The sequence below is a fragment of the Misgurnus anguillicaudatus genome, chromosome 23, assembly GCF_027580225.2.
Source record: "Misgurnus anguillicaudatus chromosome 23, ASM2758022v2, whole genome shotgun sequence".
Classification (NCBI taxonomy): domain Eukaryota; kingdom Metazoa; phylum Chordata; class Actinopteri; order Cypriniformes; family Cobitidae; genus Misgurnus; species Misgurnus anguillicaudatus.
Genome location: NC_073359.2, coordinates 2,514,719 through 2,534,878, shown reverse-complemented (window position 1 = coordinate 2,534,878; position 20,160 = coordinate 2,514,719). Strand labels below are relative to the sequence as shown.

Below are 20,160 nucleotides of genomic sequence, written 5' to 3'. Positions count from 1 at the left end.
TCATAACCTTGGGTAAAAAGCGGTGCTAACACCGCTTTCAAATTACAGGTGTGAAAGGCTCCTTAACCCAGGGTTAAAAGCGGGGTTTAGAATGAAGATAACCCAGGGTTAAGCGCAGTGTGAAAACCCCTTAAGTGAATTATAATCCTTTGTAATGTGTATACCCAAATATTTAGGGGCCAAGCCCGCAGGGCGGCAGGCCACTATTGCGTTTGATGGTTTTCTTATTAGGGGTCAAGCACCACAGGTGCTGAGACACCTATTGCAATTGTTAGTATTATTAGGGGTCAAGCACCGAAGGTGCTAAGACACCTATTGGAATTGTCAGTATTATTAGGGGTCAAGCACCGAAGGTGCTGAGACACCTATTGCAATTGTTAGTATTATTAGGGGCCAAGCACCTATGGTGCTGTGGCACCTATTGTTTTTGTTAGTATTATTATTATTATTAGGGGCCAAGCACCTATGGTGCTGTGGCACCTATTGTTTTTGTTAGTATTATTATTATTATTAGGGGCCAAGCACCTATGGTGCTGTGGCACCTATTGTTTTTGTTAGTATTATTATTAGGGGCCAAGCACCTATGGTGCTGTGACACCTATTGTTATTGTCAGTATTATTAGGGGTCAAGCACCGAAGGTGCTAAGACACGTATTGGAATTGTCAGTATTATTAGGGGTCAAGCACCGAAGGTGCTGAGACACCTATTGCAATTGTTAGTATTATTAGGGGCCAAGCACCAGATTGACAGCTGGCCCGCCCAATCAGAAATGTAAAAAATAGTACTCTGTGTATAGTTAGACATGGATACTACTTCATAGGGTGTATTTTATCTATTGCATGTTATGTTAAAAACAGTACAATTATAAGTAAGCCTGATAACTATTTAAAAACAATTATAAAGAAGTTGAATGTTGCGTTACATTATGGTTCTTTTTTTGCAAGCAAGTGGAAAACGTATTTTGAATAACAACACGTTATAAATATGTGCTGCGCGCTTTCCTCTCAATAACAAACACACAACAAATATGACAGCGGGGTAAAAAATAGAAAGAAAAGATCTGATCACAGTGATGTTGTTTGATACCAGCTCTCTAACTCAGCACTATAAGTCACGCCACGTTTATTGCTACACTTTATACAATATAGCCTATTGCTTTTAAGCAACAAATAGCCTATCATAACAACCTATAAGCCTACTGTGTAATTAAGACATAAATTTAAGAAATGCATTAAAAGCAGAAAGATGTAGGCTGCGGAAATATAGTGGGTTCACTTCAATCCACACCACAGACGTTCTTGGTTTGCTTCTTATTTATTAAATCGAGGCAATTGTTTGATTAAACATTGATTAATATTAAGATACAATTTATACAAAACGAAATTCACTTTAAAGAAAGTCTTTCTACAAACAAACCTATGCAGGGCTCGCAAAATCGCTACCCCGAAGTCCCGGGGCTATATATGGCGAATTCCTGTCGGGCTACGAAAATGTATCTGCGCCCTGCCCGTCGGGCGGAGGAAAAAATATTGTAATGTGTTTGCATTCTCTCAGATTTGGTTAGGTAATTATATTGTATGTAATTCGGTGTCATCTTGTTATTCATTACTATCCCCACTAACAAGTAAAACTGTCAGGAAATAAAGTGAAAGCATACTTAAACCCATTATTCCTTTCGTGTTCACGTTTGAGATGTGCTCCGCTCTTCACGACTAGGCTACCCGCTTGCTCTTATGCTCATCAAAAGCGTCTGTGGCAGCCCCTGAACCGTACATAGGAAAATGATGAAATTTGGCCCAGTTGTAGTGGTGGTCTTAAAAAGTCATGTGACCAAAAATGGGGTCTCTAGTACTAACTCTATAGCGCCACCAGCAGTGCAAAAATTCAATGTTCAAATGGTTATAACTGCTGATCCACTTGATCTATGAAAATTCTACTTAGTACACGTGATTGCTCTCTCTCATGCTTGTTGTTTTTAATACCTTACAGCAAAACTCCACCCATTACAGTAGTGGCCATTTTGAAATGTACAGTATTCCATTTATTCGCTACTCCTCCTTCAAATTTGGTTCAATTGTTATGAAATTTGGCACAGGTGAACTTTGGAGTGAGCCGCACAGAAATGACCGAACAGAATTTTGATATTTATCTTTGTTCAAAAGTAATAAATGCGCAAACTTAACGAGGTTGACACAAAAATAGTTCTGAGGCTGTATCTCTGTCATTCTTTCATCAATTGAAATGAAATTTCGTACACGTCATGTCGACCATAAACTGGGGGTCCATGCCAAATTTGGTGACAGCGCCACCTATGGGTCATGAGATATGGAAAATGGCTTTTTTTGCCCATAACTACTGAAATGTTTGTCAGAAAATTATGCTCTTGGTGTTTACGGATTCCTTGGCTCATGCCGAATCTGTCGATGTGTATTATGTTGGGTTTGACCACACCACCTGTCCTTCATTTTGAAATTGGTCATAAACTGTTATATCTTTTGAACTATTGGACATATTCGTGCAAAAATAGTTAGGGAGCTTCGGCATGATGTCCTGAAGTTACCTGGGAAGTCAGAGTACAGCGCCACCTAGGGGTTATAAACTATAACAGTTCTTATAGAACTGCTTATATCTTCAGAATACTTTGACTGATATACATTTTCTTTGTGACATTTTATTCACTGGTTTTTGCCGATCGCAACAATACCTTGTTTGGCATTTTCCATCATTCTGTTCATGTGTTATTGTAAAGCATATGGTAAATGATTTTTTCGCTACTCCTTTTACAAATTTTTATTATTTTATGCCAGGTTCTGCTTGTATAATGTTTGGAGCAATCCGCACAGACGTGACTGAACAGATTTTTCTGCTGAATGTCAAATTTTTGAGAAATACCTCTGTAAAGCGGACCATGCCTGTCATGCTTAATTAAAAAGAATCTGACCAAATTTGCCCATGTTGTTCATTATTGTACAAAATGTTATAAACGAATTCAGTGCCATTTAAGTTATCTGATTGCCCTACACTTTGTATTTCTGTTTATTTTTGCTTTGTTGTGTTATTTCTGCCCTTTCAGTGATTGGCATGTCAATGTTTGCAGCTTTGAAGCCTCTTTTCCACAGCCTTTCAATCCATGATTCCTCAGTGGCGCATGCGGTTAGTGCTGTGCTTTGAGAACCTGAGTTCATGGGTCAAATCCCATGTGCAGTGGTTTTTTGTCTTAACTTTTTTTCTCACTTAAGTTTTGTGATTTTCATACTATACATTGTATTTCATTTATTTGTGCTCTCTGTTGTGATTTCTACACTTGTGGTAATTGCTGGATATCAATGTTTATTGCTGTAAAGCTGTATTCTATAGCTTGGAGACACCAACTCAGTGGTTTAATTGTTTACTCAGTGGCGCATGCAGTTAGTGCTGAGCTTTGGGAACATGAGGTCATGGGTTCGAATCCCAGCTCTTACTTTCACTTATTGAGATTTCCTTTTGTGTTCCCTTTAACACGTTCTTCTCGACCTGTCTGGTTTTCCACACGTGTTATATTTTTGAAATCTTTTCTGTTGTTGCTCCGCACTGCAGTGGTTCTGCTCTGCATTTGCTTTGCTTCGGGTTCGGGCTCTGTATTGCGCGCTTTCTGCGCTTTGCGCATTTGCTGCGTCGTGTGGTTTTTGCTGTGCTTTGGGTGCTCATTGCGCTGAAGGTGCTTGACCCCGCAATTGCTGCTTGCAGCTATATTTATTATTATTAGGGGCCAAGCACCGAAGGTGCTGAGGCACCTATTGGAACTGTCAGTATTATTATTCTTCATCTTCCCCAATGGGAGTCTATGGCAGCCCTATGAACCGTACGTAGGAAAATGATGAAATTTGGCACAGTTGTAGTGGTGGTCTTAAAAAGTCATGTGACCAAAAATGGGGTCTCTAGTCCTAACTCTATAGCGCCACCAGCAGTGCAAAAATTCAATGTTCAAATGGTTATAACTGCTGATCCGCTTGATCTATGAAAATTCTACTTAGTACACGTGATTGCTCTCCTCATGCTTGTTGTTTTTAATACCTTACAGTAAAACTCCACCCATTACAGTAGTGGCCATTTTGAAATGTACAGTATTCCGTTTATTCGCTACTCCTCCTTCAAATTTGGTTAAACTGTTATAAAATTTGGCACAGGTGAACTTTGGAGTGAGCCGCACAGAAATGACCGAACAGAATTTTGATATTTATCTTTGTTCAAAAGTAATAAATGCGCAAACTTAACGAGGTTGACGCAAAAATGGTTCTGAAGCTGTATCTTGGTCATTCTCTGATCAATTGAAATGAAATTTGGTACACTTCATGTGGACCATGAACTTGGGGTTCATGCAAAATTTGGTGACAGAGCCAACTATGGGTCATGAGATATGAAAAATGGCTTATTTTTCCCATAACTACTGATTTGTTTGTCAGAAAATTATGATGTTGGTGTTTACGGATTCCTTGGCTCATGCCGAATCTGTCGATATGTATTATGTCGGGTTTGACCACACCACCTGTCTGCCATTTTGAAATTGATCATAAATTGTTATATCTTTTGAACTATTGGACATATTTGTGCAAAAATAGTCAGGGAGCTTCGGCATGATGTCCTGAAGGTACCTGGGAAGTCAGAGTACAGCGCCACCTAGGGGTTATAAACTATAACAGTTCTTATAGAACTGCTTATATCTTCAGAATACTTTGACTGATATACATTTTCTTTGTGAAATTTTATTTACTGGTTTTTGCCGATTGCAACGATACCTTGTTTGTCATTTTCCATCATTCTGTTCATGTGTTATTGTAAAGCATATGGTAAATGATTTTTTTCGCTACTCCTTTTACAAATTTTTATTATTTTATGCCAGGTTCTGCTTGTATAATGTTTGGAGCAATCCGCACAGACGTGACTGAACAGATTTTTCTGCTGAATGTCAAATTTTTGAGAAATACCTCTGTAAAGCGGACCGTGCCTGTCATGCTGTCCCTTTGTCATATTAAAAAGAATCTGACAAAATTTGCCCATGTTGTTCATTATTGTACAAAATGTTCTAAACCAATTCAGTGCCATTTAAGTTATCTGATTGACCTACACTTTGTATTTTTGTTTATTTTTGCTTTGTTGTGTTATTTCTGCCCTTTCAGTGATTGGCATGTCAATGTTTGCAGCTTTGAAGCCTCTTTTCCACAGCCTTTCAAACCATGATTCCTCAGTGGCGCATGCGGTTAGTGCTGTGCTTTGAGAACCTGAGTTCATGGGTTCAAATCCCATGTGCAGTGGTTTTTTGTCTTAACTTTTTTTCTCACTTAAATTTTGTGATTTTCATACTATACATTGTATTTCAGTTATTTGTGCTCTCTGTTGTCATTTCTACACTTTTGGTAATTGCTGGATATCAATGTTTATAGCTGTAAAGCTGTATTCTATATCTTGGACACACCAACTCAGTGGTTTAATCGATTACTCAGTGGCGCATGCGGTTAGTGCTGTGCTTTGGGACCATGAGGTCATGGGTTCGAATCCCAGCTCTTACTTTCACTTATTGAGATTTCCTTTTGTGTTCCCTTTAACACGTTCTTCTCGACCTGTCTGGTTTTCCACACGTGTTATATTTTTGAAATCTTTTCTGTTGTTGCTCCGCACTGCAGTGGTTCTGCTCTGCATTTGCCTTGCTTCGGGTTCGGGCTCTGTATTGCGCGCTTTCTGCGCTTTGCGCATTTGCTGCGTCGTATGGTGTTTGCTGGGCTTTAGGTGCTCATTGCGCTGAAGGTGCTTGGCCCCGCAATTGCTGCTTGCAGCTATATTTATTCTTACTCTTGTCAAATGGGAGTCTATGGCAGCCCTATGAACCATAATTAGTAGAATGATGAAATTTGGCACAATTGTAGTGGTGGTCCTAAATAGTCATGTGACCAATAATGGGGTCTCTAGCAGAAACTCTATAGCGCCACCAGCAGATCAAAAATTAAATGTTTGAACTGTTATAACTAATGATACATTTGAACTATGAAAATTCTACTTAGTACACGTGATTGCCCTTCTCACATTAATTGATTTTGATACCTTACAGTAAGACTCCTCCCATTACAGTAGTGGCCATTTTGAAATGTACAGTTGTTTGTTTTTTCGCTACTCCTCATTCAAATTTGGTTCAATTGTTATGAAGTTTGTCACAGATGATCTTTGTAGTGAGCTGCATAGAAATGACCGAACAGAATTTTGATATTTATCTGTATGCAAAAGTAATAAATGCGTGAACTTAACAAGGTTGATGCAATAATGGTTCTGAAGCTGTACCTCGGTCATTCTTTGATCAATTGAAATGAAATTTGGTACACTCCATGTTGACCATGAACTGGGGGTCCGTATCAAATTTGGTGACAGAGCCACCTATGGGTCATGAGATATGAAAATAGGCAATTTTTGCCCATAACTTCTGAACTGTTTGTCAGAAAATTATGATCTTAATGTCTATGGATTGCTTACATCATGCCGCATCTGTCGGTGTGTATTTTGCCGGGTTTGACCAAACCGCCTGTCCGCCATTTTGAAATTTCACATAAATTGTTATATACACTAGTCAACATTCGAAGTGGATCAAAACCTTTGATAAAAGTTTACATAAAACCAATCCTTAATACCCATTCTTTTCTTAGGACAACTTTGATAAATGTTTTTGATCCACTTCAAATGTTGACTAGTATATTTTGAACTATTGGACATATCCGCGCAAAAAGTGGTAAGGAGCTTTGACATGATGTCCTGAAGGTACCTGGGAAGTCAGAGTACAGCACCACCTAGGGGTAATAAACTATAACCGTTCTTATGGAACTGCTTATAACTTCGGAATACTTTGTCTGATATGAATTTCTTTCTGAAATTGTATTCACTGGTTTATGCCAGTTGCAATGATACCTAATTTGTCATTTTCCAACATTCTGTTCATGTATTATTGTAAAGCATTTGGTAGATGATTTTTCCGCTATTCCTTTTCCAAATTTTATTTATTTTATGCCAGGTTCTGCTCGTATAATGTTTGGAGCAATCCGCACAGAAATGACTGAACCGATTTTTGATATTATGTTATCTTTCTTAGAAATACCACTCCAAAGTTGACCGTGCCTGTGATGTTGTCTATTTGTCATAGTAAATTAATATGACTGTATATTACATTGTATAGCATTACTATACATAATGATCTGCTTGTCTTCAATATCACTAGAACTCATGTACATTGTATTTCTGGTATTTCTACTTCTGCGGTGTCAATTCTGCATATTTGGTGATTGACATATGTCAATCCTAGCAGATATCTAAAATTTTTCTGCTGCCCCATGAACTGTGTCAACTGAGTGGTGCATCCAGGAAATCACATGCATTGAGATTCTGAGTTCTTGGGTTCGAATCCCACCTGAGTCATGTATTAGGTTTTTCTATTAATGTTTTGTTCTTCCTCATCAATTCTTCTCAACCTGTCTGTAGTTCACATATGTTATATTTTTCCATGTTTGCTGTTGTTGCTCTGCATTGTGGTGGTTCTGCTCTATGATTCCTGAGCCTTGCGTGTTTGATGCGCTTTATGGTGCTTGCTGTGCTTTATGATCTTGCTGTGCTTTGTGTGCTTGCTGTGCTTTGTGAGCTTGCTGTGCTTTGTGTGCTTGCTGTGCTTTGTGACCTTGCTGTGCTTTGTGACCTTGCTGTGCTTTGTGAGCTTGCTGTGCTTTGTGTGCTTGCTGTGCTTTGTGAGCTTGTTGTGCTTTTATGTGCTTACTGTGCTTTGTGTGCTTGCTGTGCTTTGTGAGCTTGCTGTGCTTTGTGAGCTTGCTGTGCTTTGTGAGCTTGCTGTGCTTTGTGAGCTTGCTGTGCTTTGTGTACTTGCTGTGCTTTCTGAGCTTGCTGTGCTTTGTGTGCTTGCTGTGCTTGGTGAGCTTGCTGTGCATTTTGAGCTTGCTGTGCTTTGTCAGCTTGCTGTGCTTGGTGTGCTTGCTATGCTTGGTGTGCTTGCTGTGCTTGGTGAGCTTGCTGTGGTTTGTGAGCTTGTTGTGCTATTTGAGCTTGCTGTGCTTTGTGTGTTTGATGTGCTTTGTGTGCTTGCTGTGTTTTGTGAGCTTACTGTGCTTTGTGTGCTTGCTATGCTTTGTGAGCTTGCTGTGCTTTGTGTGCTTGCTGTGCTTTGTGTGCTTGCTGTGCTTTGTGTGCTTGCTGTGCTTTGTGAGCTTGCTGTGCTTTCTGAGCTTGCTGTGCTTTGCTATGCTTGGTGTGCTTGGTGAGCATGCTGTGGTTTGTGAGCTGGCTGTGAATTGTGTGCTTGGTGAGCTTGCTGTGCTTTGTGTGCTTGCTGTGCTTTGTAAGCTTGCTGTGATTTGTGAGCTTGCTGTGTTTTGTGTGCTTGCTGTGCTTGCTTTGGGTGCTCATTATTGCGCTGAAGGTGCTTGGCCCCGAGTTGCTGCTTGCAGCTATATTTATTATTCTTACTCTTGTCAAATGGGAGTCTATGGCAGCCCTATGAACCATAAGTAGTAGAATGATGAAATTTGGCACAATTGTAGTGGTGGTCCTAAACAGTCCTGTGACCAATAATAGGGTCTCTAGCATTAACTCTATACCGCCACCAGCAGATCAAAAATTCAATGTTCGAACTATTATAACTGGTGATACATTTGAACTATGAAAATTCTACTTAGTACACGTGATTGCCCTTCTCACATTAATTGATTTTAATACCTTACAGTAAGACTCCTCCCATTACAGTAGTGGCCATTTTGAAATGTACAGCTGTTTGTTTTTTCGATACTCCTCATTCAAATTTGGTTCAATTGTTATGAAGTTTGTCACAGATGATCTTTGTAGTGAGCTGCATAGAAATGACCGAACAGAATTTTTATATTTATCTTTATGCAAAAGTAATAAATGCGTGAACTTAACGAGGTTGATGCAATAATGGTTCTGAAGCTGTACCTCAGTCATTCTTTGATCAATTGAAATGAAATTTGGTACACTTCATGTTGACCATGAACTGGGGGTCCATATCAAATTTGGTGACAGCGCCACCTATGGGTCATGAGATATGAAAAAAGGCAATTTTTGCCCATAACTTCTGAACTGTTTGTCAGAAAATTATGATCTTGATGTCTATGGATTGCTTATATCATGCCGCATCTGTCGATGTGTATTATGCGGGGTTTGACCAAACCGCCTGTCCACCATTTTGAAATTTCACATAAATTGTTATTTTTTTGAACTATTGGACATATCCGCGCAAAAATTGGTAAGGAGCTTTGACATGATGTCCTGAAGGTACCTGGGAAGTCAGAGTACAGGGCCACCTAGGGGTAATAAACTATAACAGTTCTTATGGAACTGCTTATAACTTCGGAATACTTTGTCTGATATGAAGTTCTTTCTGAAATTGTATTCACTGGTTTATGCCGGTTGCAACGATACCTCATTTGTCATTTTCCAACATTCTGTTCATGTATTATTGTAAAGCATTTGGTAGATGACTTTTCTGCTACTCCTTTTACAAATTTTGTTTATTTTTTGCCAGGTTCTGCTCGTATAATGTTTGGAGCAATCCGCACAGAAATGACTGAACAGATTTTTGATATTAATTAAATTCAATTCAATTTTATTTATATAGCGCTTTTCACAATTGGTGATTGTTTCAAAGCAGCTTTACATTAATAGAAGCAGTGGAAAGCACAGAAAAACGACAGATAGCACAACATAATACACGATAGCACAAGCAGCTAAATTTGCTGCGGCTATGAATCAACATTATAAGCGTGCGTATTGCTAATGTAACGTAAAGGGGAAGGTGCTAAGTTAAGCCTAAAATGGCTGCCTCCCCTGGTTGAAAAAACCCCTAGGAGAAAAAAACCCAGGCTTAGCCAGGGAAGTAAAAAAAGTCCTAGGAGGGAAAAACCCTTGGGAGATATATTTATATATACATTGAAATGATTAAGGAGATTAGGCTGAGGTTAAGGGCGTTCTGCTGGTGGTCGTTGGTCATGCATCAGCTGGGCATCACGTTGAAGGTCTTCCGGTGGGTCAGAGGTGTGCCGACTTTCACATTTACTGGAACTGGGTCTGTTTGTCTCATTGTCCTCAGTCGAGGACGAGACATGAAGAAAGAAAAACAAAACCCAATTAGCGTAGGGGCCATTCATATGTATACACATGTACATATACACAAACATATATGTATATATATAAAATATATATACACACACACACACATACACATATATATATACACATACACACATATATACACACACACGTATTGAAGATACAACGTCACCCCAGTGACAGACTCTGCACAGTTTGGTTTAGGGAGAATGAGAAAATTGCACGGGACGGCGAATGTTTTGGAGATGGATGCAGTGACACCCTTTTAAGGACCGAAGTACCGCCCCCGACTAGTGGGCTTAATACCACAAATCTATACCCACCGAGCTTTATTGAAATCCGGACGAGCAAGGGAGTAAAGGGGAGGCGGCGACGTGACTGCGCCAGCCATCTCCCTGATGCCTGTCTGGGCTTCACAGTACTCCCCTACTCGACTCAGAAACCTCAGGAGGAGGGCCGAGCAAGTGATAACATAATGCCATACATAACTTTCAATCACTCCTCTGCGCTTGGAATTAATGGCCCGTTTCTGTGTTTTATTGGTCTAGTTTTTAAGTTTTGGCCTTGTATTGTGGTTTGTATGTGCACAGAGTAGCGTTTCTTTTCCTTATATGTAGCCTTTTCTATTTTATACGTGACATTTGTTTTTGAAAGTTTATGCCTCGGCTCATGGTTTGCTGCACATGTAAACAAGTAAGGAGAGATTAACCCCCTGGGGTCCAAAAACGCGGGGCCGCGTTTTGACGCATTTTTTCCTGTTTCCTGTGACATCCACTTAAAATACTCCGTCATTCATAATCATACACATACATGTAATACATCATTCGAAACTGTGAAGTCTCTACTTTAATGTGAGTGCCTTCATAATAACAACAAAACTGTGTGCTTTTGGCAAATAAAGAAAATAAACAGGGAGTGCATTTCGACATCTCTGTCTCCTTGACCATTTTCCTCAAACACGTTTCAAACATGAACTGATAACTCCGCCAATACTTGTCACACGAACATGATACATATGTCTAAAGAAAGCCTGAAATGTCTACTTTTACATGATGTAATTAAAATCTGAAGAACTCATTGTCTGTTTGTGTAATCGACATGGAAGTAAAGAGAGGTACAGTTTTTCTGGCTCGACCTCATTAGCGCTAATGTAATCCCACCTTCCCTTGTGCGCGCCATTCATATGGAAATTACCTGATGCGGGCTATGCAAACAAGATCAACGCCCACAAACAATGCTTTAAGAAGCAGCGAGTTTTGACAGTTTCATCCACTTATCAACGCGTTCGGAAGATGACACGCTTTACAGGTGAGGAAGCTCTATGCTCCTGGACAGCGAGGAAGAAGAGTTCACTGTTTCTTCAGACGAAGAGCAGGACTCCGACGATGAACGTTTGTATTTTGAAGAGCGACTTGATCCAGCTGAGGATATAATTCTTAAGAGTAAGTTTTACCTACATTTGTTTAAATGTTGTGTAACTTTTATATACTGTATACTGACTGTTTGCAAGCAGATATTCATAATGACTTTATAAAAAACGTCTCGTAATTGGCAATTTGTATTAACATTAAAATTATAGTTCTTACATTAAACCGTATGCTGATAAGTGTAATGTGAATGTTATAAAGCAATATCACTACTATAACAATAGTGTCCATGCCGACTTATCAATAAGCCTTCTTTATTTGCTCGGGTGTAACATTGTGCTGTAAATGAGCCCGAAGATATGTCATGCGTTAAACAGTATGATTGTATGGTGTAAATATTCAATATGTCATAAAACAATATCACTATTTAGAATATATTTTGACTAGTGTGTTTATGCCTCAACAAGTCTTGTTTACGCGACTATCTGTTCGGGTGTAAATGTATCGATGTAGTATCGATGTGCTGTAAATGTATCCGGAGATATGTAATGTGTTAATGTTTAGCCATAAATGTGTCCGGTAATGGCCCGTTAACAAAGATATACCGCATCTATGTACCCAATTATCTTATCTCAACTATGCTTTACCGCCTTAGTATTGCTTTATAAGTTTGTTACTGTGGAGAATACATTATATTAATTATTAAAAACTTTTGTAGGAATGTGGCAGCATCACTCTCCTCTTCAGCGGGCATTTGCAGAAATGCGACGGACATTCATACAGGGTAAGTCACATTTGCAGGCTTTTCTGTTTTATTAGTAGACTTTTACTGATGTTTTGCGTAGTAATTGGGAAAATACAAGATGTATATATATAAACATATCTGTATTTTCCGAAAATACATGATACAAATAATGTTTTTAATTTTTTTTTAGTAACGTGGCTTCATCATCATTTACTCGCACGGGGGCATGCAGAAACGAACCCGAAATAAATAAAGTGATACAATTTATATATATATTTTTTAAGGTAAAATGTAAGGCAAAATTTGTTTAATTATTCCTCATAACATTTTTATGCCACGATCTACAGAACATCACACAAAAAAACATTTTGAGAACTAAACCTAAAAAATAACAAAGGTGATCCTACCTTGGAAACCGGCTACAATTTAGTATTTTTATTTATTTTTATTTAATTCGGAGATTAAGCGCGTCAAAGCCATGACCAAAAAAAGACAAATGACAAATAATTTGTGATTGTTACTGTAAATGATAAAAACTATAAGCTATAATGTATACAATTCATTAAACGTTAATTTATAACAAGAAAAACACTGAAATTAATGATTTTATAGACACTCCGCGTTATTGTTTAGCACAGAAATACCTTGCTTGCTTGCTTTGACTTTGATCATCTCTGTATTCACTTTAGATACAGAAAGACCTGATGATATTATTTATTTCAGGAATCTCTTTGCTATCATTTGAAAGTGAACACCGACCATAATAGATAACCACTCGGTTTTAAATACATTTTAAAACTTATGCCCGCCGCAAAACATCCGTTTTGTAATGTTTAGTTTGATGAAATTCTAAATATGAGACGCAGAGCACCTATAGCACGTTCGGCAAAATTGCATGCGCAAACATGGCCAGAACGCAATAGCGCAACATCGATAGAACGAAAAACAATCCAAAATGTACAGACTTAAATTATATCAGAATTTACGTTTATAATAAATACATTTTTTAAATCAAATAAGGTCAGAAGTAACAACGTGCAGAACAAATGTGCAAAATGCCTCAAGTGCACGGAAACAAAACACAAGCCAAATAGATAAATCAGATAAACCAGAGTGATTTATAAATAAAATTAAGAAATTAATAAAAAAACGAAAGTATTGCCAGAATTGCCAGCTTCGTCTTTTAAATGTAGAAACAAAGAGGCAATGGTTTATTAACATAGGAACCTCTTTTTGGACGTGTAGCCCTGTCACAGGGATTGTTGGATTTATTAACGCATTTTAAAAATATTTATTGAAAGCTGCTACATCACATATTATTGGCAGCATTATAATAATATGCTGTATATCAATATATTGGGAGAAAGCTGTTATGTGCGAAATCAGATAATGTGTGCACCCATATACGGCCAAAATTGAATGATCCTCATTTCATAACACATCTGCAACGATTCGACTGTGAGATTGGTAGTCGAATCCGGCTTCTCCGATGCATCGAATCTTCAACTATTCGGGGTCACCCCTATTATTATTAAAAAAAGTTCTCAATATTAGTAATACTGATGTGTTGCTTTGTACTTTGAAAATACATGATATTAATTAAGATATGTTTTCAGGAATGTGTCTGCAACACCAACCTGGTCTGGTACTCGCACGTTTTGAACAATGGCACGACAACATTTAACTCCATTCCCAAAGAGTTACAGTGTGTGATGGTTTACAAATGTATACCTTATTTTTTATATTTGGAAGTATTTTTAGATGCACACCAAACTTTCACAGCTGACATTTAGAATCATTTTCTTTTAATTAGAGCCATATTGTACTGGTCATATAGAATATTGTTACATGTATACATATTGTTACTTTATTATTTATAATTACAATTAAGCTTCTTTGTTTATAATTACAATAAAGCTTCTTAAATCTATTGTATTGTTCATGTTGTTAGCATTTTTTGCAACCCTGTAAGACTTTTATTTTACTAAAAAGGCCTTTTGTACTTTATTTTAACCTTTTTTTTTTTAACTACAAGCAAAAGTTTTTCTCTTTAAGTCTCAAGCAAAAGTTTTTCTCTTCAAGTCTCCCCACAGTCACAGTTCTTTTGTCCCAACATTCCTCACTGAGCCATTAGGGGGTTGGGTCTCCTCAGGTGTAAAACACATCAATATTCATGACCATTGACCCTCCCATGCATATTGCCTTTACACAGCAAAAAGTGTCTTACAAAAGTTAAATCAATGTATTTTTTCACGTGAATGAGTGGGTTAAATGGTTTTTACATCTTTTTGTAGCAAATTCTCTACTCTACAAGAGTAGATAACTTTTTTGCTTGTTAACAAATGTTTAGGATGTGTTCCTTGGCCTTATTTCAGCAACTTTTTGTTTTCTTTTTTTTACTAACCACGCATAAACATCATTTACTTAAAAATACAAACATGTACATACATTTATCTTAAATATTATTATAGCACAGTTTGTGCTGAATACAGTGTTATGTGATATTAGCCATTAATGTGTTTTAAAGCAACTGAAAAAAGACCAAATGTGAGAGCATCTCAGAACCTCTGACTGTGTCCAAAAAGGGTCCGACCCCAGAGGGTTAAACATATTTCTTAAGAATATTAATAGCATTTACCATGCTTTGAAGTGTTGACGAAAATGAGGATTTAGTTCATTTATTTATTAGGTTGTACAAGCTATCTATTGTGAGATGAGTACCATTACTAAAACAAATTATGTGAATGCCTTGTTAAAGAGAAACGTTTTAAGTCTATAGATTAAAGGTATCTATTGTGTCTGATTCTCGGACAACGGTTGGTAAATCATTCCAGAGCTTAGGGGCTAAGTAGGAAAAGGATCTTCCACCTTTAGACACTTTTGATATTTTAGGGACAACTAAGAGACCAGAATTTTGCGAACGCAGTACACGTGATGGATTGTATTCTGATAGTAATTCTCTAAGATATGAGGGTGCTAGGCCATTTAAGGCTTTGTAGGTGATAAGTGATCATTTAAATTGTTTAATTTATTATGTTATCTTTCTTAGAAATACCACTCCAAAGTTGACCGTGCCTGTGACATTGTCTATTTGTCATAGTAAATTAATATGACTGTATATTACGTTGTATAGCATTACTATACATAATGATCTGCTTGTCTTCAATTTCACTTGAACTCATGTACATTGTATTTCTGTTATTTCTACTTCTGCTGTGTCAATTCTGCATCTTTGGTGATTGACATATGTCAATCCTTGCAGATATCTAATCTTTTTCTGCTGCCCCATGAACTGTGTCAACTGAGTGGCGCATCCAGGAATTCGCATGCATCGAGATTCTGAGTTATTGGGTTCGAATCCCACCTGAGTCATGTATTAGGTTTTTCTATTAATGTTTTGTTCTTCCTCATCAATTCTTCTCAACCTGTCTGTAGTTCACATATGTTATATTTTTCCATGTTTGCTGTTGTTGCTCTGCATTGTGGTGGTTCTGCTCTATGATTCCTGAGCCTTGCGTGTTTGATGCGCTTTATGGTGCTTGCTGTGCTTTGTGAGCTTGCTGTGCTTGGTGTGCTTGCTGTGCTTTGTGAGCTTGCTGTGCTTTGTGTGCTTGCTGTGCTTTGTAAGCTTGCTGTGCTTTGTGTGCTTGCTGTGTTTGTGTGCTTGCTGTGCTTTGTGAGCTTGTTGTGCTTTGTGTGCTTGCTGTGCTTTGTGTGCTTGCTGTGTTTGTGTGCTTGCTGTGCTTTGTGAGCTTATTGTGCTTTGTGTGCTTGCTGTGCTTTGTGAGCTTGCTGTGCTTTGTGTGCTTGCTGTGCTTGGTGAGCTTGCTGTGCATTTTGAGCTTGCTGTGCTTTGTCAGCTTGCTGTGCTTGGTGTGCTTGCTATGCTTGGTGTGCTTGCTATGCTTGGTGTGCTTGCTGTGCTAGGTGAGCTTGCTGTGGTTTGTGAGCTTGTTGTGCGTTTTGAGCATGCTGTGTTTTGTGTGTTTGATGTGCTTTGTGTGCTTGCTGTGTTTTGTGAGCTTACTGTGCTTTGTGTGCTTGCTATGCTTTGTGAGCTTGCTGTGCTTTGTGAGCTTGCTGTGCTTTGTGTGCTTGCTGTGCTTTGTATGCTTGCTGTGCTTTGTGAGCTCGCTGTGCTTTGTGAGCTCGCTGTGCTTTGTGAGCTTTCTGTGCTTTGTGTGCTTGCTGTGCTTTGTGTGCCTGCTGTGCTTTGTGTGCTGGCTGTGCTTTGTGTGCTTGGTGAGCTTGCTGTGCTTTGTGTGCTTGCTGTGCTTTGTGAGCTTCCTGTGCTTTGTGAGCTTTCTGTGCTTTGTGTGCTTGCTGTGCTTTGTGTGCCTGCTGTGCTTTGTGTGCTGGCTGTGCTTTGTGTGCTTGGTGAGCTTGCTGTGCTTTGTGTGCTTGCTGTGCTCTGTGAGCTTGCTGTGATTTGTGAGCTTGCTGTGTTTTGTGTGCTTGCTGTGCTTGCTTTGGGTGCTCATTATTGCGCTGAAGGTGCTTGGCCCCGAGTGGCTGCTTGCAGCTATATTATTATTATTAGGAGTCAAGCACCGAAGGTGCTGAGACACCTATTGGAATTGTTAGTATTACTATTATTATTCTGCCGTTTCTTAGCCATAGGCGTCTATGGCAGCCCTATGAACCGTACATAGGAAAATGATGAAATTTGGCACAGATGTAGAGGTGGTCATAAATAGTCATGTGACCAAAAATGGGGTCTTTAGCAGTAACTCTATAGCGCCACCAGTAGTGCAAAATTTCAATGTTCAAACTGTTATAATTGGTGAACCATTTGATCTATGAAAATTCTACTTAGTACACGTGATTGCTCTCATCCCGCTGATTGAATCTTACATTAAGACTCCACCCATTAGAGTAGCAGCCATTTTGAAATGTACAGTATTTTGTTTTTTCGCTACTCCTCCTTCAAATTTAGTTCAATTGTTATGAAATTAGGCACAGGTGATCTTTGGAGTGAGCCGCACAGAAATGACCGAACAGATTTTTGATATTTATCTTTGTTCAAAAGTAATAAATGCGCAAACTTAACGAGGTTGACGCAAAAATGGTTCTGAAGCTGTAGCTCAGTCATTCTTTGATCAATTGAAATGAAATTTGGTACACTTCATGTGGACCATGAACTTGGGGTCCATGCCAAATTTGGTGACAGCGCCACCTATGGGTCATGAGATAATAAAATAGGCTATGTTTGCCCATAACTTCTAAACTGCTTATCAGAAAATTATGATCTTGATGTCTATGGATTGCCTACCTCGTGCCGCATCTGTCGAAGTTTATTATGCCGGGTTTGACCAAACCGCCTGTCTGCCATTTTGAAATTTAACATAAATTGTTATATTTTTTGAACTATTTGAGATAACCGCGCAAAAATTGGTAAGGAGCTTTGACATGAGGTCCTGAAGTTACCTGGGAAGTCAGAGTACAGCGCCACCTAGGCGTTATAAACTATTACAATTCTTATTGATATTATACTGTTATCTCTTTTCTTCTGCCCAATGAACTGTGTCAACTGAGTGGCGCATCTAGTTAATCATATGCATTGAGATTCTGAGTTCTTGGGTTCGAATCCCACCTGAGTCAGGTATTTTGTTCTTCCTCATCAATTCTTCTCAACCTGTCTGTAGTTCACATGTGTTCTATTTTTCCATGTTTGCTGTTGTTGCTCTGCATTATGGTGGTTCTTGCTGTGCTTTGTGTGCTTGCTGTGCTTTGGGAGTTTGCTGTGCTTTGTGTGCTGGTGTGCTTTGTGAGCTTGCTGTGCTTTGTGAGCTTGCTGTGCTTTGTGTGCTTGCTGTGCTTTGTGTGCTTTGTGTGCTTACTATGCTTTGTGAGCTTGCTGTGCTTTGTGAGCTTACTGTGCTTTGTGTGCTTGCTGTGCTTTGTGTGCTTGCTGTGCTTTGTGTGCTTGCTGTGCTTTGTGAGCTTACTATGCTTTGTGAGCTTGCTGTGCTTTGTGAGCTTGCTGTGCTTTGTGTGCCTGCTGTGCTTTGTGAGCTTGCTGTGCTTTGTGAGCTTACTGTGCTTTGTGAGCTTACTGTGCTTTGTCTGCTTGCTGTGCTTTGTGAGCTTGCTGTGCTTTGTGAGCTTGTGCTTTCTGAGCTTACTGTGCTTTGTGTGCTTGCTGTGCTTTGTGTGCTTGCTGTGCTTTGTGAGCTTACAGTGCTTTGGGAGCTTGCTGTGCTTTGTGTGCTTGCTGTGATTTGTGTGCGTGCTGTGCTTTATGTGCTTGTTGTGCTTTGTGTGCTTGCTGTGCTTTGTGTGCTTGCTGTGCATTGTGAGCTTGCTGTGCTTTGTGTGCCTGCTATAATTTGTGTTATTGCTGTGCTTTGTGTGCTTGATGTGCTTGCTGTTTTTTGTGAGCTTGCTGTGCTTTGTGTGCTGGCTGTGCTTTATGTACTGGCTGTGCTTTGTGAGCTTGCTGTGCTTTGTGTGCTTTGTGAGCTGGCTGTGCTTTATGTACTGGCTGTGCTTTGTGAGCTTGCTGTGCTTTGTGTGCTTTGTGAGCTTGCTGTGCTTTGTGTGTTTGCTGTGCTTTCTGAACTTGCTGTGCTTTGTGAGCTTGCTGTGCTTTGTGTGCAGGCTGTGCTTTGTGAGCTTGCTGTGCTTTGTGTGCTTGTTGTGCTTTGTGGGCTGGCTGTGCTTTGTGAGCTTGCTGTGCTTTGTTTGCTTGCTGTGCTTTGTGAGCTTGCTGTGCTACGTGTGCTTGCTGTGCTTTGTGTGCTTGTTGTGCTTTGTGTGCTTGTTGTGCTTTGTGTGCTGGCTGTGCTTTGTGTGCTTTGTTAGCTTGCTGTGCTTTGTGTGCTTGCTTTGCTTTTTTGCTTGCTGTGCTTTGTGTGCTTGCTCTGCTGTGCTTTGTGTGCTTGGTGAGCTTGCTGTGCTTTGTATACTTGCTGTGCTTTGTGAGCTTGCTGTGCTTTGAGTGCTTGTTGTGCTTTGTGTGCTTGCTGTGCTTTGTGTGCTTGTTGTGCTTTGTGAGCTTGCTATTCTTTGTGTGCTGGCTGTGCTTTGTGTGCTTTGTTAACTTGCTGTGCCTTGAGTGCTTGCTTTGCTTTTTTGCTTGCTGTGCTTTGTGTGCTTGCTCTGCTGTGCTTTGTGTGCTGGCTGTGCTTTGTGTGCTTGGTGAGCTTGCTGTGCTTTTTATGCTTGCTGTGCTTTGTATGCTTGCTGTGCTTTGTGAGCTTGCTGTGCTTTGAGTGCTTGTTGTGTTTTGTGTGCTTGCTGTGCTTGCTTTGGGTGCTCATTATTGCGCTGAAGGTCCTTGGACCCGTGTTGCTGCTTGCAGCTATATTTATTATATTTCTTCTTCCCCAATTGGAGTCTATGGCAGCCCTATGAACCATACATAGGAAAATGATGAAATTTGGCACATTTGTAGTGGTGGTCCTAAATAGTCATGTAACCAACTATGGGGTCTCTAGTATTAATTCTATAGCGCCACCAGCACTTCAAAAATTCAATATTCAAATGGTTGTAACTGTAGAATCATTTGATCAACAAAAACTCTACCTAGTACATCTGATTCCTCTCCTCATGCTCATTACAATGACAACCTTACATTAAGACTCCACCCATTACAGTAGCGGCCATTTTAAAAAGTACAGTATTTTGTTTTTTCGCTACTACTTTTGCAGCGTTCATTGCATTGTTACGCAATCTGGCACAGATAATCTTTGAACCGAGCCGCAGAGAAATGACCGAACAGAATTTTGATTTTTATCTTTCTTCAAAAGTAATAAATGCGTACATTTATCGATGTCGACCCAAAATTCGTTCTGAGTCATTATCTCGGTCATTCTTAGATCAATTGAAATGAAACTTGGTACCCTTCATAAGGACCATGATCTGGGGTACCATGCCAAATTTGAGGACAGCGCCACCTATGG

At 39.3% G+C, this 20,160-nt stretch overlaps 1 protein-coding gene and 1 long non-coding RNA gene across 2 annotated transcripts in view; both read left to right on the top strand.

Annotated features, from left to right (window-relative positions):
- Nucleotides 1–20,160, top strand: part of LOC129453110 (uncharacterized) — a 309,370-nt gene that overhangs the window by 92,863 nt on the left and 196,347 nt on the right. The gene's annotated exons all lie outside the window — the stretch shown is intronic.
- Nucleotides 12,096–14,186, top strand: LOC141359376 (uncharacterized). Its single transcript, XR_012365835.1, has 2 exons — nt 12,096–12,295; nt 12,447–14,186. It is a non-coding gene; the product is annotated as an uncharacterized lncRNA (long non-coding RNA).